Raw genomic sequence first — 27,845 nt, forward strand, 5'->3', positions numbered from 1 at the left:
GCCTGTGTTGTTTGGATATTTCTTATTTCTTCTCCCTTAGCCACCTGTGCAGTGTCGCAGCTCCTTATGCTCTCATTTGTCATGTCCATGAAATTCCCATGTCATGACTTTTTTTTCCTGCAGTTCTAATAAATTCATGATATGTGGCAGGAGATTCATAGTGTTTATGGTGAAGGGAGAAAAAGTGATTAGTTAGAAAAATTAGATAAGAAAAACTCATTCACCTCATTCACTCATAACAGTGAAATTTGATTGTCCTTATGTGAGCTTTAAAATTGTTTCCATATTTTGAGATGACTAAAATGAAAATAAAACCAAATTTATAATGTGTTGCAGTCACATTTTTCATGTTAAAAGGGGCTATTTACTTGACCCTTAATGTGGGGACATTTACTCAACCCTTATTAAATAATTTTTCTGTCAGCACCCCAGGAAAGTCAAGACCATTACACCTGACAGTCTGTCAGCACCACATTAAGGGGACCTTCACTGAACAGTCCTGCTGGATTGGAGGGCAGTTTGACTGACTTAGCCAGGGAAATACACCCTGATAGAGACCCGGTAGTGTGTCTTCCACTGTATTGGAGTATATTACTCACTGCCAGTGACTGCCACTGCCCGTGAAGGACTCACTCTAAAAGCTGACAGAATAACACTATTAATGTAAAATTGTAACAGGTTAAGTTTTGAGGATTGTTGGTGGTAGTATCTGATTGCAAAAACATTCAAAGCAGTGCACAGACAAGGTCCAATTCCCAAAAAAGTATTCAGCATGCAAAGAGTGTTGTTCTTACCCAGTAGGTGTCACCATGGGGGAGAAGACAGGTTCAATCCATTGAGTGATCCCAGCAGTTAAGATGGAGCATCCCCTAACTTTTCCTCCATTCTTGACTCACTTTTATATTATTTCTTTATATTTAGATGAAGCTGGAGTGACACAAGTCATGCATATCTTTGTAAGTGATTGATGTAACATCCTCTCACTTCATTTTTAAAAATACAGTTTAAAAAAAACAGAGAGCACATATCCAGTGAGGGGTGATCATACCTTGGAGACAGGAATCTTTGGGATGCAGGTGTGCATTAACATTACAATTAGGTTACAGTGAAACAAGTTCACCTGAGGAGAGTTATTTTGCCACAGCTGCTGGACATCTGCAGCAGGACATCTCCCATCTCCCTTGGCTGGAAGGTGGTATGCGGTTTCTCAGCTCCAAAATACAATCGAGATACCCTCCCTGCAAGGATTTCAGCAGAGCCTGGCTGAGATGTCTCCACTCCATCTTCTGTTCCACCTACCATAGCAGGAGCTGTGGCTGCAGGTTGTGGGTGTGGGCAGTCATGGCATAGTGAGTTTTCAGCATACCACCCAGAAAGCAGCAAACGTATTTTACCTTATAATTTTTGTATTGGTAAAACTTCTGTTAGAATGTGAATATAACTTTTCAGTGTCCTCTAATTTTAGACCCCAGCCATCTTTACACACATTGTTGTGACGCTTCATGTTATTTACAGTATTGAACTCCTTTCATCCTCTCTCATCCCTGTTGCTCTCTTCATTCCACAAAAGCATTGAGCTATTTTTTTGAAGTGTAACCAAACTCATTATAAGTATGATGCATCTGTGCTAAATTTTGTGAACATAAAGAAACTATCAGCTGTTGCAGCAGATTAATGACAGAATAGTAATTTTTTTCTTCTCTTATTATTTAATATTTCATTGTGATGTGGCCTTTTTTCTATAATACTGCAGAGAGATGAGTTACTATGCTTTTATTATTATTTATATGTCCTTATTGCAAACTGTGTGATACTACAGGTTGATCATGAGAAACATCATTATCATCTATAGAAAAAATAAATACAAAATATACTTAGGATAAAATAAATTACTCTGAAATTAATTATTGGAGATAATAAGTCACTTAACTAACACATTTTTCAATACATAAGTGACTAGTGGTGAGAAAGGTTCTTAGAAAGGTTTTTATAGCTGTGTTTCATTATTCTGCTAAGGTTTTCTAGCAAGTTTTAGTCCAAAGAAAAATACACATTCATAAAATGTTTTAGAGTGTTGTTAAGAAGAGATGCTTTACTGTTAATATGGCAGTGAGATACTGAATATTAAGTATGATATAAATTATTTGCAAAGTTTTCTCAAGAAAGCAATTAATCAGAATGAATAAAATTAAAATAATTTGACACTAAGTAAAAAATCCTGGATTTCTAGAATACTAATATTCAAAATCTATAATAGAGAAAATCCACTGCCAAAATATGATGGAGCAAAAGGTAAGTTCATATCTTACATAGTGTTCTGAAGGTTTACTCTTAGTTTGGCTTGTCTTTGGTTTGCTCCTGTCCACCCAAGAGGAAGTGAAGTCACTAGAGAAATATCCACTTCTAAAACTATTATATGTAGAGTAGTTTCTATTTTGTAGTAACATTTTAAAAACAGACAAGTTGACAATTACTTGCTGATCACCAAACCTATTGTTTTCTCTTTGTTATTTTTGAAAACAATAAATACTGATTAAAGAAATAATAGTGCTAAGCATACTTGCAAGCAGCAATTGCTGGAGTGGAATGAGAAACAGTTGATAAAGAAACAGAAGCAGGAAAACAAATAGCAGTTGATGTGAATTTTTCTATTTTAAGTAGGATGTGAATTTGGGTATAAATTCAGAATGGCAGCTGGCTGATGTCAAGATTTATCCACAGGTTATGCTATTCAGTGGCATTTTGGTCATAGAATGAAGGTGAAGGTTGCCCTTGTCTCAAGGTTTGGGTTTATGTGTGACACTCACACAAGGAGCTGCTGAAAGCATTTACACTAGTTCACATCATCTGTGAGATAATGGCCACATCAGGTTAGAATATGCCATCTGGGTGATGTAGGTTAGCATCAGCAGGATAGAGACAAAATCTTTCCATCAAAACATTTAGAAAAGGAAAAAGGAGACCAAACACATTATGACTTGAAAGTTAGTATCTAGAAGATGGAAACATATGTCCAAAAAGACTGAATATTTTTCTGCTGCCATCCTCAAAAATTAATGACTGGGAGCTAGCAAACACAGTAACCTCAACAGATGGTCCTGTTACACAAATTAAATTTGTATTTGCTGTAGAAGCTAAACAACCTGTAGACATAACAAGTAACAGAGTATCATAAAGAATGAAAGAAATTCCTATGCCTAACCTGAGTCACAGCTTTCAATCTGTTTTTTGAGCCTTGTTTTCTTGGCAGTTATTTGCTTTATAGGGGGTGAAGGGGGCTGAGACATACCTGTTAATTTTATTTTTAAACATTGTCAAGTTTGATAGATCAACCTCAAGAAGCTTCTTGCCCTCATGTATAAATTAATATAGAACTTAAGAAATGTGCAGCAAGGAATTCATATAAAGCATTCTTAGTCTCACCTGCTTTGAAGTACAAGTTTGATAAAATAATTAAGTCGTTTAAGTAATAAGGAAGATTACTATCAAAGTCACTTAAAGCACTTTAAATTGTTATCAGCTATTCTTGATTTTAGATTTAAACTATTTTCTGTCTGGTTTTCTGCTACTATTGTAGAAGAAGAAGACATATCCTATTTTATTTGTCTTTTTGCTGCTTTAACAAAGTATTCCTTTTTTAGCATTACAGCAGATTTCAGTTGGTGAAATAAACCAGACTTTTCTTGCACTGTCATTAAAGCTCTTTCTGTATATGAAATGGAGTGTCTTCAAGGCTGACTAGGAAACCATTCTTCAGATTCCCCAAGGAATTTTTCACCTATTCTCTGATACATTCCAAATATACAGAATTTGAAACAAAAAACCCCTGTAGTGCTATGTTTCTGGTGTCTTGCCATAATTTCAATTCTATACATCTAGCTGTCCAAACCAAACAGCTTCCTGATGTACCTTAACAAAAAACAAAGTGAATCGCATCAAGATATGACTTAATATTGTATTAACATTTTCTGCTTCTAATTTCGTTTGCTACAAAGGAAATGGAAAGAAACAGTACTAACATGAATTAGGACAGAGTTGAACAGTAGGAGCTAAAAATCGATATAGCAATGTATAGAGAAGTTTGCTTCTAGAAAGCATTGTTTAGGATTTACAGTTCATGTTTTTGGTTATGGGGAAGAGAATATGTTCAAGCTCTTTGAAAACCAGTCCAATTCTCATAGGAATCTGAATGCAAATCTGAAGTACAGTCTTCATTCCGCAAACTGTTAACATCTAGAGCCATGGAAGACCTTGAGTTCTGGTTACAGAGACTTCACTTCACCCCAGAACTATGTTTTTGTATTAGAGCCATAACAGTCCAAAAATAACCCTAAGCAAGATTTACAGACAGAAAATAGTCTGAAGAAAGAAATCAAGTTAAAAATAAAAGAAGAAATCAAGAAAAAAATAAAAACAAATCTGTGGAGCCTGTGTAATTATGAAGTTTTGTTGGAGTTATTTCTCAATCTCATGAATCCCATTCAATATTTTTTAGGGGATCATTGACGAATTCATAACATTTTAATGGCATCTGATCTCAAAAAAAAAAGAAAGAAAAAAGAAAGAAAAAAAAAGAAAAATCCATTTTGGAAATTTTTCAATGAGTATTCTAAATATAATCAAACTATCAGAAATCCTAGTCACTTGCACAACATATCACAAAGGTACTTGGAAACTCTGCAATGGGTATTTCAGGTTTCACATTGACATTATTGGCATAGCCAATACAGTAAATACTCTTCAGATGCAGAAGTATCTCAGAAAAACTACACTACTACTCAAGATTAGTTTTTTGATGTCTTAGTGGGGAAAAGACGGGAAAATTAGCTCTCATTGTGTTACATGATCCATAGAAAGAAATTCCTTAAAATAATTTGCTTTGCAATGAGTTATTTCTTTCTCACAGTCTGAAAACATATGAATAAACAGATGTATTACTGTGTCAGATGAAATTAATTCTTTGCATACCTGCAACAGAAAAACTGAGCAGTAAATAAGCTAGTGTCCTCAGGCAGAGAAACAGTTTAAGGCAGCTTCATTTGCCTTAAAAATATTTGACTGTGCTGGTTCTGTGCTAGTTTGTAGACTGGGAAGCACAGGCAGTTTTTCATGTGCATAATACTTGGTAAATTAATATAGATATATTTGCAGATAAAAACTATTAAACTCAAGCTGTTTGATAAAGATGAAAACAGTTTATGGATTTATTAATGTGTAATTAACTGAAAATCTGTGACCTATATCATCAAGTTCAATATCAAAATGCAAGAGGTAAACCATGACATTAAACATTTAAAAACAAGAAGTTAAGATGGTAGCATCAGAGAATTAGTGCCACTGTGAAACTAAAGTTGAGCTACACAAAAACAGAGGTCTTGAATGTGTAATTGATATTGAAAGAGAGACAATAAGGAATAAATCTTAGATATAAGTTTCTTCCAGTGAGAGGGGTTATAAGCCCAGCTTGCCCAAAAATTTAATATATATACAAATGTCTATGTTGGCTAAATCTAAAATTATGTGAGACAATTGCTGCTGTACATAATTAAGCACCAAGTGGTCCATATCTGTAGGTATGGTCAGCACATGCAAATCAAAAGCAGTACTGAGATTAGCTTTGACATTTTTAGGTTTATTTGAAAACACACACACAGGTATCTTTACTTAGAAGTACTTCAAAGTTTGGATTCTTTCCAAACAAAAAGGATATATGCAGGGGGTGGGAATTAGAATATTTTATCACCAACCTATCAACCTAAAGAAAACAGTCAGGAAGGAATATTTTCTGCTGCCTTTCTTGAAATAACAGCTAAGGCTAGTCATCTGTTGCTATAGATACAACTTAGTCACATAAAAACAGGAAACCTGAAGATATCTGACCTCTTAAAAGATGCTTTGTTGAGGCTGTGTTGGGTTACTAGAGCCCTCATGATAGTCGGAATTTCAGATATGTGCCACATTTAGTTTCAATGTTTCCTATTTTTTCTTTTCCTTATTCTCTTAGAAGACTTGTCTAATCCGTTATTGTGACTTATACTCTTAAAAAGCAACAATTCTTGTATTTACTATAAATCAGTTATAAATACTTTTTGTGTACCCTGCTCTTCTTTACCTTCAGATCTAAAAGGTGATTTTACCCAACCCAGGTGCTTTGGTATACAGATACTGATATTTAAATATCAATACTGATATTTACTGATATTTACATATCTACCTATTTCACTGTTCTGCAAGTTAATTAGCATTTTGGATGTTCCTCTCTGGCTAAGTTATTTTCAACCCACATTTCTGCAAATATTTAGTAGAAAAGATACCTACTATGAGAACTCATATATGTAGGTTTAACTACTTCTTTTCTTTACACGTAGCACTGGAGTTCTATTTATAATGTAATGTGACTAAGGCAGAAGATTGTCAGCCAGGATTTCAACAACTGGCTTGTTCATCCTGAGGCAGAGAGTTGCTACAGCTTGCCATTACAATGGTAGCTGCAATGTTACAGTGGTTATGCTAGAACTCTACAATCAGAAAATAATCAGGGGAAAGCACTTCCTTGGCTAGCTGGAAATTTCTTATCTCTTGCCAACCTGAAATAATGTAAGGATTAGAAAATTTCTTTCAAATTTGGCAGACCCAGATTTTGGTCCGCAATCGGCGAGTTCTTTTTCTATTCCAAGAACCAATTTCAACCTATTACAACCTATTTCCAAGTTAATAATGTAATCCCAGATCCATTGGGATGGAAATGAGCTCATATATCAAGGCACTTAAATGGAAATTTCTAAATGCATATGACAGCATCCAACTAGATATTTGACTGAATTTGCTAGACATAGATATCTAGTGCAGTCTGAAATGTCTTAAGAGATCCAAGAAATCCCCAGAAGGCTGGCAAATATGACCATGATCCAAGCGGTAGTCTTGTTCATTTCTGGAATGCAAGTGGAAGTTTGGCAGATATTCTGGATAGCTCAAATGAAGCTGTAAATCCATATTAGATAAAAATCACATGCAAATTTTTACCTTATAATAAGGTGAATACCATTCTCTGTTCTAACAGCCATGCTCAGTGCTCATCAGCTCATCTGAACCCGAGACATATTTGCTGTATTATACAAGTTTAAACACATATTTGTGCAAAGACATTATATTTAAACACGTATATTAGATGTGATTTTTAACACACCTGTCTTGATAGACATGCAGGTTTTTTTGGCACATTTTGAAACTTCCTGTATTCGTCCACAGACAGGAAAGATATTTCAAATGTAGCTTACTATTTAACATATCATAATGACCCAATCTAACTACCTACATTTTTCTTTTATTTCTTATTTGAAAATAAAATTAAAAGAGAAGAAAATGAAATATCTTTTTTATGTTCATATGGACACATAAAATTTTATTTGCCATAAAATTTCAGTTCTATAAGTGGTGCTTATTTTTCCTATATTTGTTTTGTTTAGTGCAGTAAAATTAAATAATATCCTCTCAACAGCAAGTAGTAATAGCTATGTAATCTTCCATATAATTCAGACCCCACATTGTCTAAAATATAATGCATTGCTTGCTTACTTGCAAATTTCTTACTAGAAAATGTTCTAGATTGTACTTTCAGTTACATAATTTTATAAACTAATATAAATAAAAGGCATTGCATTGGAAACATTTTTAATAAACTACTTGTTTTTATCTTTATCTTAGCAAGAAGTCAAGGATGTGGAAACTGATATTAAAATTTTATTTTACAAAAAAAACCCCAGATCATGTAATCTAGCACTCGTTTTATGAAACATTGTCCTTATCTTTTCTTTTTTTTAAATTTGAAACAATAAGACATGATGCAAATAACGTGCTACTAGTGGAAAAAAAATCTGCAGCATGTAATATATTTTAAGGAGTTCTCAACAAGTTAATTCTTTGTAAAGGGCAGCATATTCATACTTTGAATCAGAAGTGTTCTGTAGTTCTAGCTGAAAGTTATCTCAAAGAAATTGAAATTTCCCCATACAGGCACATTTTGTTTATTTTCCTATCATTTAATTTTATATTTTTTTTCTCTTTCCTCAGCACTGGTAGAAGATAAGATACAGGCAATTGCTAGTCAGAGGCATAAATAAAAGTCAGGAGAGGCCAAAGATAACTTCCATAAGACTAACTTGATTTATTCCATACAGACATTTTTCCATATGTTTTATTCTATGTTTGCTCTTTTCCTGTACTTGCTTTCCATATGGCAATCCCTCCTCCCAAAACCTGTTCCCCTCTTTCAGTAGCATCTGAGGTTTTTGAAGAATGAATGAAAATGTGCGTCTACTGTTAAGATATTTGTGATTACAAATTTGTGAGGACTGGAAGTGATGATGAAACTGCCTATTTCACTGCATAAATAATAGTAAAAGAGATATTTGAAGCTTACTCTCATTCAGGTTATACAGCAAAGTACAGTCTTCATTGAAGACATTCAAGTACATGGACAAGAGCAACACATAGATTGGAAAAAGGAAATTCATTTGTGGTAGCAAATGAACCGCCAATTCATAGGGACAGATATAAAACATCTAGAAATGCATACTTGTATTAATCATTAAAGAATGGTTGTCTTCTATCAGGTTGTAAAATGGTAATGGTGCTTTTTGAAGATTAAGCTCTTACTGCTTCACTTTCTGAAATTCCTATTAGATTACAACTTTCTTGAATTGCATTCTCTGATTTTGATTCAGCCTATGATTCTGTCTCAAAGAATGCAAATCTTTAGTGTGGCATCCTTATATGTCTTACCAATAATCTCAGATATTTTACATCATCCCACATGCAGCTATTGTGTTTTTTTCTTATTTTGTGATCATAATGTTAATCTCATTATTCCATCTTCTGCTTCTAGGCCTTTTTTTCCTAACATATTAATGTATTTTTGGTTTGAATTTTGGTTGTTATTACTATTTATTTATTCCACCACATTTTTAGAGTGTTGTAGGTCAAAGTTGCGTCATCAGACTTCTACTATACCTTACAAGATTACCATTTATTTCTTATGAGAGAACATAAAAGTTTATATTGAATAACACATTATGGCAGTTCTTTTTCCCTGTCCATTCTAACCTTGAACACTGCTAGGAATGAGGCATCCTCTCACCACCCTCACCATATACAATTTCTTTCTGATATCTGATCTAAACCTACCCTCTTTCAATTTAAAGCCACCGCCCCTTGTCCTGTTGCTACATGTCTTTGTGAAAAGCTCCTCTTCAGCTCTCTTTTGGACCCTTTTTACATACTGGAAGGTGTTATAAGGACTCCCTGAAGGCCTCTCTTCTCCAGGCTGAACAGCCCCATCTCTCTCAGCCTATCTGCATAGCAGCAACCCGATCCAGTGGACGATGCAGCAGGACCATCAGTAAAGGTCATTTCCAATCCAAAGCATTCTACAGTTCTCTGAATATTGGCCTTGGCAATAAGTACTCTGTTTCTGCTTTCCCTCTTGGTCTGGAAATGTGCTCAGGTGTCATATGTATTGTTTCTACTCAAGTGCTAATTCTGTCTCTCAAGTCTTTTTTACTGATTTCCTGTCTTTTTATACATGTCAAGTACCTCTTTCTTTAACCAATAGTTCACTGTTTCTCAGAGTGGCAGTCACAGTTAAACTACTTCACTTCTAACGAAATAGAAACACAGGTTTTAGAAAACATTTTTAAGATATTAAAACCCCCCATAAGCTAATAACAAACAAACAAACAAACAAAACCAAAACAAAACAAAAAAACCCCCAATTTTTAAGTCATTTAAGATGCCACTTTTTTTTTTTTTTTTGCCTGCTTGGTTTGTCTTTTGAATATGAAAAGACAACTGATCAAATATCCCAATTGCTTTTTTTTTAATTTTCTCTATGAAAAGACTATCTTTGAAAATAAACCACTCTGTGACCAACAAAAGTTAACAACTGATAGTGATTCCAACAAGTTATTTCCACACTGGCAACAACTCTGACAGTAAAGACTTCCTTATATTTACCAGTCACTGTGTGGCCAAAACAATTTAAAGCTCTAAAAGGCCTGGCAAAAAAAATCAAGTAAAAAAGACTGAGAAATTATTAGAAAACAGCTAATTAGAAGCTAGTTGTGGTACAAATGGGCTAACTTGGGACTGGAAAAATAATTTGGGTGTTTTTGAAGCTTAAAGGCAAGGACATTAATTCCACACACAGTGTTTTTATATACCGATTATATTTGATTGAAATAAAAATCACTTGGAGATGAAAATCCGTCCCACATATTTCAGATGGAATGAGTTGCCTTGAAAGAACAAATCATGCTTATCTTTTCCATTTAGTACAAGGTAACTTAGACAAATGGCTTAGATTATGTCCTTACCTCTCAATGACTAAAGTTTAGGTAAGATGAATTCTGTATGATTTCCATGATGTGAGCAACTTTCTGGAGAACACTGAAGTATCCCAGGAAATTGCTTGTGCCATGAATATAAACAATTTTAAATCAAGAGTAGCAGGCACAAAGGGATGTTTAATTTGTTATAAAATCTAATGATTCTCTTTCTCTGTCTGGCTTGAACAATATTTTTCTTTAAAATCTCTAATTTTTAACAAATAATGTATTTTTTAATTTGTTATTCAATTAATTGTATTTTTTTTCCTTTTTTTTAATGGTGTAATGATCGGCCGCACAGGAACACCATTAAAATACTGCATTGGATTCCAAGACATATGGCACTAGAAATAATTTGTTGAACCCTGTTTCCAGAATTTTTTGTGGTGATATGTGACTTCCAAGATCTTAAGACAAACAAAAAAACAAGCCTAATCGAAATGAATTGTGATAACAGAATAAACAAACACACACACACACACGTGCAGAAAGAAAAATATTTTTCTTCTGGTTTGTGAGTCTGTGGTGAACTGAAGGTACTTTGGGAATGCAGCTGGAAACTACAATATTATTCTTTAAAGTAGCAACACTCGAACCTGAAAATTATCTCTAAAAGCATACAAATGCAGCAGCTGTGACAAGGGAAGAGGCATTAAAAGTAACAGGTTTAAAATTTCTTGAGGTTTAATATTATATGAATGGACACAGCAATCACTTTCTTCTAGCAAGAAATAAACTAAAGTAATGAAGTAGCTGCACAAACTATAGCTATTGTTTCTAGTATCAGAAAATATACCTTTTCTTTATCTTGGGATAAAATAGAGATCTTTCTTATACCAGCTGTATTTATTCCTCTGATTAGAACAAAGTCTGGTTCTGGCTTTTAATAAATCATATCATGTATGTTTAGAAGAATTATTATCTGAATGACTCATTAATTAATTAAACTCATTTTTTCCAGGTATAAAACATTCTATTTCATATAGAATAAATCACATTCTTCTTGTTCAATAATTGCAATATAGTCTTCCTGTTACAAAATGAATAATATTACTCAATTTCTGGCCCTCTTTAATTATTCAGATATTAATAATAAATTATGTTATACATTAATCTTGAGGAAATATGATGGAATAATTGACTGACACTGATATATTAGAATACCATCAATATTTTAATTTTAAATAGAATTGTGTTTCGAATGGTGTTCATCACTTGAAACACAAGAATAATTCTGAAATTAGTTTAAATAAAATTGGATCATGCTAATTTTCACATATAAAGTACACTTCCAAGTAATCAGCTTTGTTTTTATTCGCTACCATCTTGTCTACATCTGAGATATTAAGAAGTGCACATGTGGTGAAATTTGCGTTTACGCAAAGCTTAGTCTATTGGGTCACTCCAACTGGTTCAAGTTCCCCAGCGGTACAAAGGCAAGTGTACCTCAAGCTACTCCTCTCTGTGTAGAGAGGCCCTCATTCACCATTCACTGTGTCTTACTGGTCAGGCAGCCTGCAGCAGAGCCCCACAATAGCATCACTTGCCCTGCACTCCCTTTTACCCTGACCCACGAACTCTCATTTGGCTCCTCATCTATACCCAGACAAAGTTCCATGCTGGTAATTGACATCTCTCCTTGTCTCCCCTGCCTTGTCCTTCCTCAAGAGCCAATATCCTTCCATTACAACACTGCAGTCATAGGAGTCATCCTACCATGTTTCTGTGATGCCAATAAGGTCATAGCCCTACAGGCACATGCACATCTCCAAGGTCTCTTATTTATTCCTGTGCTATGTGTGTGGGGATAGACGCATTTAATTTGGGCCGAGATGAAGCTGATTTTCTGACCAAGAAGATGGAATTCCTTTATGCTGCTGTTCAGGTGTTCTGCTGATTTGCAATCCTTCCCCTTGCTCTGGTCTTGTGGTAGCACTGGGACATTGACACACACATGCATTTTTGTGAGGGGTTTTAGATGAACAAAAGCAAGAAAGGAACAATTCTAGCTTCATAAGATGAGAAGCTGACATTCTACAGCTTTGAACACCAAGAAACTGAAAGAAGCGAAATGGGGAAATTTTACTCAGCAGCAGAACATTCTGATGAAGCCACTATTTTAATTAATAACAGTCAAATAATTTCTATGTAAAGGTATCTTTGATGAGGAAATCAGGATATCTGTATTTAGTCTAGAATTATGTCTCTTTTCTTCTGTAACCCATATTATCAGACCTTGCTTCAGGGTCCATCAGCACATTCTTTAGGGAATTGAATTTGCTTGGCTATGTGTAAGGCAGAAAAAAGATCTATGAAAGAAAGCCAAAAACAGAGAATAAAGAACACAGGAAAAAAGAGTTTCCTTTTATACTGAATTCACTTGTCAGGATCTTCTTTATTAGAAATTGAAGAATGACATGTAAGCATAAACACTACCTGTCTCGTCTTCTTTATTAGTTCTGTTTTGGGAGACTTTCTCTGTTGCAGGGGATTGTTGTAGGATTTTAGTCAATTAATTGAAATATAATTTGTTTTCTGTGATTGATGTTATTTTTTTCTAAAGCATTCTAAATACAAGAAAGACATTTTAGGTGCCAGAGTTGTTTTGTCACATTTTAGCTAAAAAGAAAAAAAAAAAGGTTTATGACAGTCTTTAGTCTAAAGATAATAAAATTTTTCCCTGAAAATGTAATCTCCATGACAAGTGAGTTGCATTAACTAGTTAAATAAATGGTTTAAATGGTTCAGGATAGATACTTGCATGCAATTTAAAGGCCTTTTCTGTGTTTAAAAGGCTAGAGAATAATAGGTTTTATTTTATTGTCAGAGGAGCACAATATGTGTTAAGAAATAGGACTTTAATCTAAATAACTTTGTGCCTTCTTAAATAATGCAGCAGTTGTATTTCAATTATACAGCTGGGTAAAGATCCTTCAGGATCTTATTTTGTCAAAAGACATTTTTTACTACCATAAATAGATTATAGACTCTTAACTTATAAATATTGAACTTTTCTGCCACATAAGTGACTGGAGAAATTTAGCAAAACCTTGCTGTACAGAAGTGAAACAAAATAAACATTTTCTTCTTTGGATAAATGGTTTTCTTTCTGTGTGAGACTGGAGATGAAATTAAAATTTGCAAAATCCATCAGCTTCTGAGACATTTTCTCCTTGGTAGAGGTCAAGCAGGAATCTCTATTTACCTACATGCTAATTCATAACTCTTATAATTTGTATTAAATTATCTTATTTCTACTGATCTAAAACTTTCGCCTGTAGTAGCGATGAAAAACCTGGAACAAAGTTGCAACTACCCTCTAAATGAATAGAGGTACATTGTGGGGAAAATTGCCATGTGCTATTAAGAATATCTTTGTTAAGGTTGGGGTCTCCACACAATATTTCTGCCTTTGGGTTTGGTCTTAGTTTTGCCTTTGTTCCTTTTAGCTGACTGAGATATTGCCCCTACATCAGCTGGCCAATCTGTTTCTCTGACCAAACCTCAACTGGACTGGGGAACTAAACCAGCCAAACAAACAAACAAAAAAAATTACTAAACCCTCCCTGCAAAAAAATACCAAACCAAACCAACCAACCCAATAAAAAATAAAACAACCAAACCACAAACAAACAAACAAACAAAACCCTCCCCTCCCCAAATGCACAAAACCCCCCCGTGAAAACCCAAAAATATAAACAAAAAAAACCCAAACCCAAACCATCAAAAACAACCACAGTTTCCTGATCTAGTTTGGTATGTGCCTGTATAAACAATTTCTGCTGAAATTGTGGAAGATGCTTTAGAAGAGCAAGAACAAGCAGCCAGAGAAAACCAAAAGCTGTGGTGCCCAAAAGCAGTGTTACCATCAATGACTTTCAAATGGAGTTGTGCCATCAATACAGACATTGCTGTATTCCCTTTTACCTTTTCCTTCTAATCTCTTGTTATTCCACTTTATAATTGTGCCACAAACCCCAAGAATAATTAACAACTTACTACTACTCTCTTTGTTAATGTATTTTTTCTTCTAAACCTAATACACTTCTTGTTGAAATGATTGCATTTACGGCATAACTTAAACTTGAAACACTTCTAATCTGTAATCAACTTGAATTGCTGTTTCTTTTGTGTTGCCAGCTGGTCTATCTCTTCCACCTATATACATTTAATAAAATTAGAATTTATTTCTATTTATGAAAGAAAATGTCTCTTTCCATAATTTCTGTGCTAAGAGGCAGCTGAGGAATTTCTAAAGTATTTCTTGTTTTGCAAATTGATCAATTCAAGAGAAAGAAAAAAATCTAGATAACTTTTTAATCTTAATAACAGTTAAGTATCAAGGAAACAAAAAGTATGTAAGCTGTCATATCCTGTGCAGCTACAACTGAAACAAAGCTGATCATAAAGTTGAGACTGATTTCAGTAAGCTAATTAAACTACAAATATGTTTTTTATGTGTACTTATATATATACATTCAAAAATATGTGTATATATAATAGTGATTTTAACTGTATTAGTTTATACACACAGTCTTTACAACAATAATTTTTGTTCTTTAAAGTAAAAAAAAAAATCCCTGTCATGTATGGCAAGTCCATCCTGCAAGGCTTCTGCAGTTAAAAAAAATATTTTTAGCATGGTGACTGAAAAATTATATTAAAATGACTAATATTTTTAGACATTGTAACCTATCTGGTACTAAGTATACTGCTTGATGAAATTTATCTTTTCAACTTGATATCAGGTCTTGAGCTTGCCACATTAGTGATTTTTGCACTTCTGGATTGTGTGTGTGTGTGTGCATGTGTGTGTGTGTGTGTGTGGCCACAACAGTTCCCTAAAGATTAGAACTTCTTTCCATTTTATGATTTATTTGGAATCATAGAACTGTTAGATTTGAAAGGGACCTTAAAAATCATCAAGATGCAATTCCCTTGGCTTGAACAGGAATACATTTTTTTAAATCACATTGCTCAGAGCTCCATCCACCATCCAGCCTGGCCTTGAACACTTCCAGGGATGAGACATCCACAATTTCTCTGGGCAGCCTGTTCCAGTACCTCACCACTCTCACAGTAAAGAATTTATTCCTAATATCTAATTTAAACCTACTCTCAGTTTGATGCTATTCCCCTTGTTCTGTCACTACTTGTCTTTGTAAATACTATTTCTTCATCTTTCTTGCAGGCTCCCTTCAGGTACTGGAAAGAAGGCCAGAGTTAGGTCACCCCTAAGATGTCTCTTTTCCATGCTGAACAATCCAAATTCTCTCAGCCTTTCCTCATAGGAGAGGTATTCTGTCACTGACTCCTACAACAGAGGGGCTCAAAGTTTGCTTTAAAGTTACAAACAAATCTTCTATTTTCTTCTATATTGTCATTCATTAATAGTGAGGAGCAATGAAACACAGAGGAAAGTCTTAAAAAGATCTTCAGGGAGTCTATGGAAAATTGGTTTTATGCTGTGAATCACTGTTCTCCACAACTATGACAAGCCTACTCCAAATAAAATAGGTTGATGTTAATAACCTTAAATTTGTCTTTAGTTCTATTTTAATTCTGTATTTTCTGGATTAATGTTTACTGTTTTCCGTTTTCTCTTTCATGGTATTGGAACATTTGAATGGGAGGAAAGGAAAGCATATCTGAAATACTGACTAGAAAAGTTACTGTCATTCTAGCAAAGTGATTTTAAAAAGTCCTACATAAAACTGCCTCAGGAACTTTGTTTATTAAATAGAATCTGGCAGATAAACACACAGTACAGTTCTCAGACTCATTCAAGTTTTAACTCTATTTGATAGACCAGATATGGACAAGAAACAATAAATACACATATTCTAATATATTTAAAGAAATATGATTATAAATATAAATACTCCATCCAGTTTCTGGATTTTCTACCCATCACAAAACATTCTCAATCAGACTGGTGTATTCTCAACAAAGAACATAATTTATCAGAGTAATACAATACAGTTAACAAGAAGTCCTAAGAGTAACATATTATAGTAACATATTATTGTTATATTTTCTATTCAAAAATACCTTCAAAATTAAACTGAACATTGAGAATTGGTCTAATTAAGTAAAATTCACCCAAAATTAGATAATTATTTCCATGTCTTGTTGCCCTAAATTTTTGGGTTTGTCCAGTTTATAGCTCAAATTATGTGACCACTTTTCAGAAAGTTATAGAGAATGCCACACATTTTACATGTTAACATAGAACATTTCCTTGAGTCAAATGTTTTCCTTACAGTCTTGAAAGATTTTTTTTCCCCCAAGGATTCCTAATTATTTGTATAAATATTTGGGCATATTTGTTTATCTTTAGATCATGTGGATAGTATAGTGTCAGTGACTATATTACAGTTTGGACTCCGAAAAAATTTTACTTAAGTTACATATAGACTCTGTCATGCTTAATTAATGATAAGGATAGATGAAACACACTGGGAACACTGTTTCATAATCAATAGTGTGTTAACTTACTGAAAAGTCATTTTCTAAATCAAGAGTTAAAAAAATCTTCTTTACAAGTTTGTATCCATCAAAATATAAAATATTTACATTTTCCTCATATATACACTGGGCTTATCAAATAATGTTGAAAATAAAGTGTCTATCATTCGTAAAATAATTAAAATAAACATTTAACAACTCTGGAAAGGAATGTAACATTGTCAATTTTAAATCAGGGAATTCAGACATTTAATGCTGTACTCTCAGTCATTGTAGAAAGGTCATCCCAGATGGTGCAGATGACACACATGGTAAACAGGAAGGGAGGCAGAAATCAGGTCTGAAGAGAAGAGAAATAGCACCTCATCAGTAAGTCTGAGTGGTGCAAAAAATACCTTAAAAATTATTATGCTATTAATTTATACAAAAGATAACAATCCCCTGGTAGACGGCTTTCTTCTTTGAGCTACAGGAGATGTGTTAATTCAAATGTGGCTTTACACAAGGGATGGAAAGAAGAGAAATGCAGGAGCATTAATACAAATTGGCAATGAGTAGATATATTGGCTGGATAGGACATCACAAGGTAATGGCCAGGGAGAAAATATAACAGCTGTGTTTTGCTTTGAATGGAGGGGGACTGAAATGTAAATATATAAATATTACTACTTTTCTGTTAAAGTCTGATGTGAGTTATACAGGTGCCCTACAGCCTTGAAACCATCTGGGTACTATGCTAGCTTGACAGGCTATGGGCAGAAACAATAGTCCTGCCAAGAAAAATAACTGAAAGCAATCTGTGCTTTACCAGCCCAAAAAAATAGCATGGCTTATTTTCCAAGTGCAGTCCTCAGTTATTACAACATTCTGTTGCTTAACAATATTATCTGACTCCATGTAAAGCAACCAATTAAACAGGCTAGTTAGGAGCCCTGTGTACATCAGCTGCAGGCTGTAATTTGTCCTAGAAATCAGATAGAAATTGATGTAAACTGATATGAACACAACTGCATTTCTTCCTCTGGTTATTCTTTTTAGAACCCCCCTCCCCGGTCTCAAGAGATCAGGTGTGGCACTGTCAACATTTTTATGCATTTATTTTAAATCATTTTTATTTTCAGGAATGGAGTACGTGCCTTGAGGCTGTCAGCTTAATTCTTGCCTGGCACAAACTGCCATAGTTACACCAATGTAGAGTTTGCTTTTTATAGATAATTATATTTCTGTTATGACTCTTCTGTCATTTCATTTCTGCTATGAAGATCAAGGACCTCTTTCTGAAGGACATGTCTTTCTCCATGAGCAAGGAGCTCAAGATTTTTGGACAATATAATTAGTTATATTATTATTAATTATATTTAAACAATCCTAGCTGCATCCTGATCCTTATCACTATTCCAGAAAATTAGTTTCTTGACTAAAAATATTTTTAAAATATAAATCTTACAGATATTTCAGAAAAACATATCTATTGTTACAGTGTGAAGAGAGGCAGCCCATTGAAAAGACAATGAGCAGACATCTTTTAGAATTATAGGTAATTTTACAATTTATAGTGGAATTTATTTTTTTCTGAAAACTATTTAAATAAGAAATCTGAAATCTGGAAATTTAGTAGCAATTATGTATATTTTCGGGGTCACCTATGACTATTTCTAACATTTCCCTGCAAGCTTTTGTCATGCTTCAATAGAAGTAAAGATGACAAAGTATCTCTGCATTATGTAATAAAGTTCTTACAGTCCTGCTAAATTAAGTCAATATGAATTGTTCCAGTTCATTCTTTAGATCAAGCCCAAGGCTCTGTTTACTCATGTTTCTAAAAATTAGATGCCATTTATAACAATGTCATTCTTTTTATCTTGTCAATGTTCTTTTTATTACATCCACTACATTGTACTGTATATTTTGCTTCCAAATATTAGCGCTCCATTACTTTTCCCTTTTGCACACAGTTCACTTGGAAAAAAATGCAGAACCACCAGAGAGAATGAAACAAACGTCTTCTGAGAGCTGGAGGAGCTCAGATGTACAGAAGGGAGAAATGGAAGTTTTAGAGTCCAGGTAATAATGGCAGTTAACATGTAATGGATGCCATGAGCACAGAGTGTGGCGCTGCTTTAAACCTTCCTTTTCAGAGGTGCTTAATGTAGTTAAGTTTTCATATCTGAAAGAGCAAAGAGGTAACTGTGCAGGTTTCACTGCTGGGTGGATGCAGTACATTTCACAATTCTCTCTTTTGCAGTTTATGTTCCAGTCATGGTTAAAGGGAGCCTATTCATCTTTCCAGTAGGCATTTTTCTGTATCACCATTGTATCTCTATTTTGACATCACTTTTCAAGACTAGCAAATGCATTATCTTTCCTCCATCCTACTGGCAGTTTGTCATATTGTGTTCCTGTAGAAATCTTTTATTTGTTTTCTTAAGTTTTATTTGTTCCCCATTTTTCTTATTACAATGGGTCTTTTTTTTTATTTAATGTACATTGTTTATATTATATTTAATTTTCATTATCATGTTTCATTATTTCCTGTTTTATGACATCGTGCAGTCAGCAAGACTCCAGTTGCATTTTGGGGGTCTCTACGCATAAACCAATACTGGATGATGTACATTATACTAGGAGACAGTATTTTTCTCAGATTTCTGCTCATTATCATCTTCTAACCTCAGTATTTGCACATTTAAAAATTTTTTGATGCAAGTCACATTTGTTGAGTTTCTTTAACTTCTGTTTTATAAGAACCAAACCTGTTCTTGCACATATTAGAATTTTCAAAACACTGTAGACTAATAAAGTCTATAAATAAGTGACTTGAATGTTTCTTCTTATTAACAGCAAAGAACACTTAGATTTGCTGCAAGTACTCCATGTCTGAAACAGCACAGCTGATGCAAATTGTTTGATTTGCAGATGAAACTAATTTGCTGAAAACACAATTAAATTACAGTAGGCAGTTGATCCAAGTCATAACTGGAGATCTGAAGTCACCATCAACTCTGAGCTATGTGTAATTGAAATACAGAATAAATTAATGTAAATAAAGAGAATATTATTAAGTAGAAACAGCACTCTAAAAACCAAGAGTTTTAATCACATGTAGAAAAAGTGGTGTATCATAATTTTTTGTACTATCTGTCTGCTGGTCTCCTTACCTTGGTTAAAAAAAAATAAATCTGCTTTAAAAATTTATGTTTGAAAGGAATGAGAGCTTTCCAGGAGTTTACTGCTCATATCTCTACTGACAATATCTCTCCTGGTGTTGCAGTACTATTTAGAGGTTCCATCAAAAATCACATCTGAACTAGACATTACGTCAATATACAGGGTGACACTTTCTCTAAAAGCTTTCAGAGATCCTTTATAAAAAGCTACTAACTTTCTCAAGCTTAGCAGCCTGAGATTCTTATCTTATATTCATTCAGAGAAAATATCCTATATTATCTGTTCAGTATCATCTGGTGGAACAGCCTGTTTTTCTTCATCAGCTCTAAAGGAATGTTAAACTTCCAAGTGAGAGTCTGAATTTGGATTATATTAACTATCTCGTTTGGAGACGTGTTTCTGTTGTGAGCAGGACTGAAATGTGATCAAGAATCTTGTATAGCCATGAGAGTGTTTATGTTATAGATCATACAAATTTCTTAAAAGGTATCTGTGCACATTACCCCACAGAAATTTTACACAAAATCAAACTCTGAGATATAATAAATCACTCTTTCAGTCACTCAGCTTCATAGTGTATCTTCCATGACAATGCAATAATTTCATACTAAATCTAAATAAAACACAATCATTCATATTTAGATACAGCGATATTTGGAATAATAATATGTAATGGGAAAACAATACATTTTATTAGATCAATTTACAAGGGAAATATTGACAGATTTTGAGATATGCTAGATACTTTTATTCTAAGTTTTGGCATTACTTCATGGTCTGAAAACAATCAGACTTTAATCAAACCAATTTCCAGAGCTGATTATGCCTCAAAAAGACTGGGCTGTGTAAAGGCTACCCTTCATTTAATCTAGTGAGCCATTAGCTGAAGTGTCATAGATCATTTGATTGCTGTGAGAAAGAAGCAGCATGTGGCAGGAGAAAAGAAAAACTAAAACAAAACAAAACCATCTCAGAAAACCCTTATTCATCAATCCAACAATTACTCAGATCGAACTGTCAAGGAGTGACAGAAAATGACTACTCAAGTAATGATAGATCAATGTTATGCTAGTTGTTTAAACAAATGCAGGAAATCATTCAATGCTTTTAATGACTTAAACTTTTACCTGAAATTAGACAGTAGGTGGTGGGAAAGGCAAATGACAGAAGTAGTGCATTTCCTATGGGAAACTATTGAATGCAGGAACTGCTAGACTTCTCAATGTAGGGGTTGACTTTTTGCTTATTAAGGTCGTGCGCCTCAATGCTTTTAATGAAATTTCTCTCTGAAAAGAATTTGATGCTTTGCTTCTGTGTGTGCGTGCAAAGGTGGACAGATGGTGCTTTTCAGTGGAATAAAATAAAATAAACTTTAAGATCAGGGAAACTGCTAGCTAAAAATTTATTTCTTATGACTTCATCTACCTTTTTAATTTCTTTTCTCTCTTTTATACATAATATAATTTTTATAAATATAGTGTAGTGCTCTTCCATGTCTGGGGATATTATTTTATTGAAATTAACGTTGAGGTTTTTTTGTACTGCAGAAACAGATCTTCATGTTTCCCATGGACAGGTTTCCTATTGCCTGTAGATTTGGAAGGGAAAATATCATCTAGTAATGAAAAATCTACTTCTAGACCGGTGTTTCTCAGCTCTTGTATCCAAAAGACAACAGCAATGGATCAGGAAAGTTAATTTGGTTTCAAAAATACTTAACTAGCTAATACAGAATCAAGCAAAGAAAACAACAACCTTTACATTTTCATTGCATTTTATTATTCTCATTCAACTAGTCTTTACCAGCTTCTGAAATATAAGAAAAAATAACTAAACTTATTCACTATAAGCCCTTGCTTTCCTAGTACATGCAATTCTGTTGTTGTTTTCTTCAACTACTAGATCATCACCTTGGAAAGGTTGAGAATCATTCACCAAGAAAGCCATCGGTGACTCTACTCAGTTAATTTGTGACAGCCTTTTACATTAAATAACTGGACAACAACTGTGGAATTCTGTAACAAATTACTCAATTTTAGCAGGTAAGCACAGAAATTGCTTGAATGCCTTTTAATAAAGAAGTTAGTTCAAGTTTGGCTGTGGAGGTTTAGATGATAAACAATATTAATATTTCTCTTATCTCTTTTATAACTTTAAGAAAAACTGCTCTCTGAGAAATGATGTCAGGTTTCATAATGTCAACTTATTTTAAAATTTTTTGAATCATCTTATCATGGTTTGATATGGCTTTTTTGTAACTTTGCTTGCTTAGAATGCTCCAGGTCTCGTTGGGAGCAAACCTCTAGGAAAAAGAGACTGAGAGATCCCTTCCTCTATCAAGCACCAGTAAAATTGTGATTTTCTTTTACATTCTGAAATGGAGTATTTAAAATTGGTCTGATCCTGTTTAAAAATATATAAAGTATGAACAAGATTTACTTCTAGCAAGGAACATTTCTCATTTCCCTTGCTTAGCTTCCCTTCCTTTCCTTTTTCCTCAGATTCTTTGTTATAGTCCGAAGAGAATAAAAAAAAAAGTGCTGAAGTTATTCTTCTGTAGTTCTTCAAGGATAAAAAGGTCTACTTGAGCTTGAACTATAGGCTGTAGCTCTGACTTCTGTTGTTCTGGAATCCCAAGTTCAAAGTGGTTTGCTGTCCTTCTTGGAGATTTTTTGTCCTTCTGAAATTTATCTTTGACTTATAAATAAGCTTAAGAAAAAGCAAAACAAAACAATGTTTCTTTTATGAATGAAGCTCAAGTATGCATTGGGGGGAAAAAAATGCTATTTTTCTGATTGACTTCTACAGTAATGATACACACTCAGAAGCTAAAAATAAGGGAAGAAACCTACAAAACAAAATAGCTGAGTTTTATCAGTATTACAACTTTATGCTTATATATGTGTACAATGCTTTCATGATTACAAAAACTTGGTGATTTTATTGATAATGCTAGTAATTTTTTTTTAATTACAGAGATGATTTTCTATAATTGATAACAGTTTCTAATACATTCTAATTTATTCATTTTCTCAGGAATGTTCTTTTAGGGTTCCTGTTTTAAAATCCATTTATGGAAAGATTAAATTTAGTAAGTAATTCCTATAAGTATATGTTAGTTTGAAGAAATGCAAAGTATACACAATAAGGTGATATTTTATGTAGTAATTTTCTTCTTTGGGCTAGATACAATTTTGAACAACGCTGGTGTCTAAGTAGTCAGTTCTCTGTTAAAGGACAACTTAAGAGTGAGGAACTAGATCAAGATGTTGGGTAGGAATAGGTATTTAGGATATTGACTAGTTGAATTTCTAAAATACAGTCTTAGCTTCCAACTTTCTGTTTTTCCCATTGATTATTTGTGCAGCAATACCCTCCAAAAGACCCTAGAGGGAAATCTTTCCTAGCTTGGAAAGCAACAGTGAGTGCAAGATCTTGTGACTGCAAGAAAATGGCCTAGTTGATATGGATTAAGTCAGCAATAGCCATTTTCATATTCAGCTCAGATTTTTAAATTTCTCCAAGGCAGTGGAAAAAAAAAGCCAGCAAAAAACCAGCACTGTCCAACTAAAATTTCTCCTACCATAACAGAGAAAAATTAGATTTCCCTTCAAAGCAGACATTATCATCACAGTGATTTATGAATTATAAAATGTATGATCATCGATAGAAGTCAAGCTCGAAAATGAGCATTCACCAACACACAGAAGTCACTTTGTTTTATGACTAGTGTTTTATAGAAAGTAAACTTTTAAAGTCATTATAACTGGGGAGAATTTTAATTTTAAAAAGCAAAGCACTAATTATGTTCCTTGTTTCCTGAGAACTCCCTATTTCTTTAAAAATTTTAAAAATATTTAAAATCACTTACTAAAGAGAATTATACTTACCAGACATGTATTTTTATGTACAACAGTTAAAACAAGTTTAAATGTGGGAGTTTGTTTCTTTGTTTGTTTTAGGGGAAAAAAATGTTATTTCTATTTGAGAGTTGCAAGTTGCATTTCCCCCCTCCCCTATTATTTTTATGACAGCCTGATTTGTGGTACAATTAGTAAGAAGATTGTATTCTTCACTGCCATGATTTTTGTTGTATAATGAAAGGCAAAAAAATCAGCAAACACAAATGATAACACAACCTTCCCCTTTTACAGTTACTACCTCTTGGAGAAACAAATACTGCAATTTGTCTTTCCTCAGCTTCATTGCTGTGAATGACTTCCTTTAGAGATAATATTTTTTCCCAACAGCTGTTTCAAAGAATTAATTTTTTTTCATTCTGAATACTGTGCTATTGATAGTTTGTGGAGTCTGATGGGTGAAATGGAGATTAAAAATAAATTTAGTTGAACAGGTAACAAGATCATTAATGTCCTCTAAGAACATCCAGTTCCAGAAAAATTGAGGTATGCTGTTCAATCAGGGTTTTCTTCTTTTTGCTTTTGATCTAAAAAAAAGTGAACAAAAGAAAAAAAATTAATTACTAAAAATGCCTGGCCTCAGATCTCACAAATTAAACAGTCCTGGTTAAGTATTAAAGAAAAAAAAAATCACTTCTTCAGAATATTAAGTTGTCGTGCTTTTGTAAAACATTTTACTAAACAATACATTAGAAGTTTCTTAAAATTATTGGGGGGAAAGTAATAAAAACAACTCAAGTAATAATATTTGTTTGACAAAATATATTTGTTATTCCCATCTATCTAACAGAGGCAAGCATGGTCTGGAATTTGAAAATCTTAATGTTGCCACTATTATTCCAGTGCTGGCAGCTTCATTTCTTGTGCTACACAAGTAACATATATTCCAGACCAGTGATTTCTCCTCCCACTCTTTCCCTCTAAAATCTATTCTGCATACTAGGAAACAGATAAATAAAATATAAGATGCCATTTTTGACATTTTTTTAGTATAAAATGAGGACTTATTTCTTTAAAATTAACATATTAGAAACCACATATATTTCAACTGAGTTGAATTTAAGGAAAAGCCAAAATGCAACAATTCAGTGATTCAGAAAACACTGCCTTTGTTTTAAAAAAGCAAGAACTTGATGTGCTTAATGTAGCATGACTCTTTTTCTTAAGGGTTCAAGTATTTTTTGTATTAACATCTTATCTCTGTAATGCATTTTTTGAGTATCCCAGTTCTTATCACAGTGAATTAGATGGGCAGCATCTTGGCTACTGAGGGAGGGGTTTTTTTTAATTCTATACCCTTCTATGACTCTGGAACAATAGGATACTGCCTGAGAAAAATAAGATACTGCCTGAGAAAAATTCTTTTCACCAAAAAAAGTGGTGAAAAACAAATGTAACAGAAATACTTTCCAGGCAGTTTCCTCTAATTTAGTTCTTTTATTTCTACATGTGTTTTCTTCACCATCTTTCAAGGAAATTAATTGATTTCCATAGGTGTCACTTTCTGCTCCTATTTCTTATCATAAGCAAATTTCTTCCAAAATGCCTGGGAATTTAAATATAGCCAATATTACCTAAGAGTGCTATCAGTACATTTTTGTAACTTAACTTGAGATACGTTGAAGATAAGTGATTCAGGTCTTAGTTTCTTATGTATATAGATATTGTCCTCACGACATTGCCTACAAGGCAAAATAATAAAATTTGGGCATATAATTACTTAACTCCAAAGTATAATCAATTATTTTTTCATAGGGATGTTTTTCTTGTGATTTTAACTTTTTTTAATACAGTATTTATAAAAATGCACTGCCAGTTTACATGCAAATAAGGACAGTAAGACTGTTGAAATAAAGCATAGATTAAAAGAGCTTTTAAGCTTTGGTAAAATAAACTGGTGTCCTGGTTCTGGCCAGGATGAGGTTGATTTTTTTGCAGTAGCCGGGCAGGGGTATGGCTAGGAAACAGAGGTTATTCTGTGTCACCCCAAGTCATTGCCTGATGTCAGAAGAAGGGAGTCTCTACTGGGGACAAGGGGTTTCTTCTGGTGCAGTAAAGCTGGAGGGGAGCTGTGCATTGTTTGTGGTCAGGGGGTTTCCTGTGTGAATCATTCATCTCTTGTGCCCTCCATTCCCAGTAAATTGTTCTTATCTCAACCTGTGATCTTTGCCTTTTGTCCCTCCAGTTCTCCTCCCTCCTCTGCAGCAAGGAGGAGGGAGAGAGGGAACTGGGAGAACCCCCAAGCAATGCATGGTTGGGAGATGCAGTGAGAGCACTAAACTGGGAAGTACCCCACCACATCTGGATACAGGTATATAGACAACATGGAAAAGAGAGAAAGACACACATACAAAATTATGTTATGGGCTTAAGTATGTTAGAAGTTACTGTTCGGTAATTAGAATGAAACAAAGTTGCAAAAGTCATAAAGCAGAAAATTAAGGTTTACTTTTTGATAATTACTGATTTTACTCCCAGTGAATCTCTGAACAGACTTCTAGAGCAAGATTCATCTCACCTAAGCTAAGGTGCCTGCAGGGAAAATGGCAACATCTGAGCTTATCACCTTAAAAGTATTTTGTAATTAGTATGGATTAAAAAAAAAAAAAAAACCTCAAATCAGAATAACTTTTTAGATTTGGTTCATCTGACCTGTAGGTGATACTTGCTTTAGAATGAGGTCAGCTATAGTCTAATGAATATTTTTTCCTCCACTATAAAGGAAAATTAAGATGATGAGCTTGCATTAGTTGTACGTAGCACAAATACCTACTTTTGATTACATGAATCATGTTATATCATGTTACAATCACTGTAAGGTGATTTTCTCATAGGGTTGTCTGCATCTCTAATGTATTAAAAGGATTTTAAAGAATCTGTTCATTCTTAATTTTATTGTTTTCCTTTTGAATTGATTACGCTTATAAGAATGTTAGTAGATATATTTAGTAGAATAAAAGTTCAAAAGACAATCCCATACTTAGGACATAATCATACCACTAATTTTGTGAAGGCAAGGGCACATATCCCATGTGGATATAGCAGTGCATAATTATCTATCATGTGGAATTTATATTTTTCTGCCAGGCATCTGTTGATAGTTGCAGGGAAGTGCCGAGTCCAAATAAAGAGGACACTTGAGCATGATCCAGGTCACTCCATTAAACATCTCACTATTGTCACTTTTGCTACCTGCTGCATATTTAAACTTTCTGGCCCTAATTTCTTTTCTTGTTTTTGATTTTTTTTCAGTTTTTTTCACAGTTCTTCACAGTTCACAGGAGAAAAGAGCTCTGCTTTAGAGTTGGGTTGTTATGCACCACAAAAATGATAACTGTATGTAATATGCTGTATTAAAAACTTTTTGATGAAATATCTAGTTTATGGGACTGCCCTCTAAGATGAGTCTTCTAGCAGTTGTGGTATTAGAAACATAACGTGTTTCCTAGGTGCAGAAAATGTGTTGAGCCAGTGGTCTAATCAAAAGGAACTATAGATCTATTAAAGGGAAGATCTGTTAATGACAAGTCCCTGCTGTAAATGAGGTCACTTCACAGCCTTTCACAGTATAATGTAGAAATCAATTTCATTTTAGGAATAATAAAATATAAAGGAACCTTGTTTGGTTATTAGAATGGACTCCGAGATTACATTTTCTTTTAAGGTGAACTCTTGCAGCAGATGTGTATAAAAATGAAGTTCTGAAGATATTTGTAGTATTTATAATGTTTTAAAGTTTTTGCCGTTTACTTACAATTCATTGTTAAGAGCATACGTAAAACGAAGGTATTTCTGAACTGGTGCAGTTTAGAACAGGGAGTTTAGTTAAATTTCTCCTTTCCTCTTTGTATTCATGACTTTAAATATTGCAGAGCTGTTCTTGCTGGTTCTCATTCTGCTGAATCAG

The 27,845-nt window shown here is 33.7% G+C and overlaps 1 long non-coding RNA gene across 2 annotated transcripts in view; it reads right to left on the reverse strand.

Annotated features, from left to right (window-relative positions):
• Positions 1 to 16,025: 16,025 nt before the first annotated feature.
• Positions 16,026 to 27,845, reverse strand: part of LOC135293864 (uncharacterized) — a 120,404-nt gene continuing 108,584 nt past the window's right edge. Inside the window, exons 4-5 of one of the 2 annotated variants that reach the window (XR_010355973.1) lie at positions 24,180 to 24,465; positions 16,026 to 17,190 (exon numbers count right to left, since the gene is read on the reverse strand). This is a non-coding gene — a long non-coding RNA (uncharacterized LOC135293864). Of the gene's footprint in view, positions 17,191 to 21,810; positions 24,466 to 27,845 lie in introns of those variants that run through there. The other variant, XR_010355972.1, reaches the window with a different exon arrangement.

The sequence above is a fragment of the Passer domesticus genome, chromosome 2, assembly GCF_036417665.1.
Source record: "Passer domesticus isolate bPasDom1 chromosome 2, bPasDom1.hap1, whole genome shotgun sequence".
NCBI lineage: Eukaryota > Metazoa > Chordata > Aves > Passeriformes > Passeridae > Passer > Passer domesticus.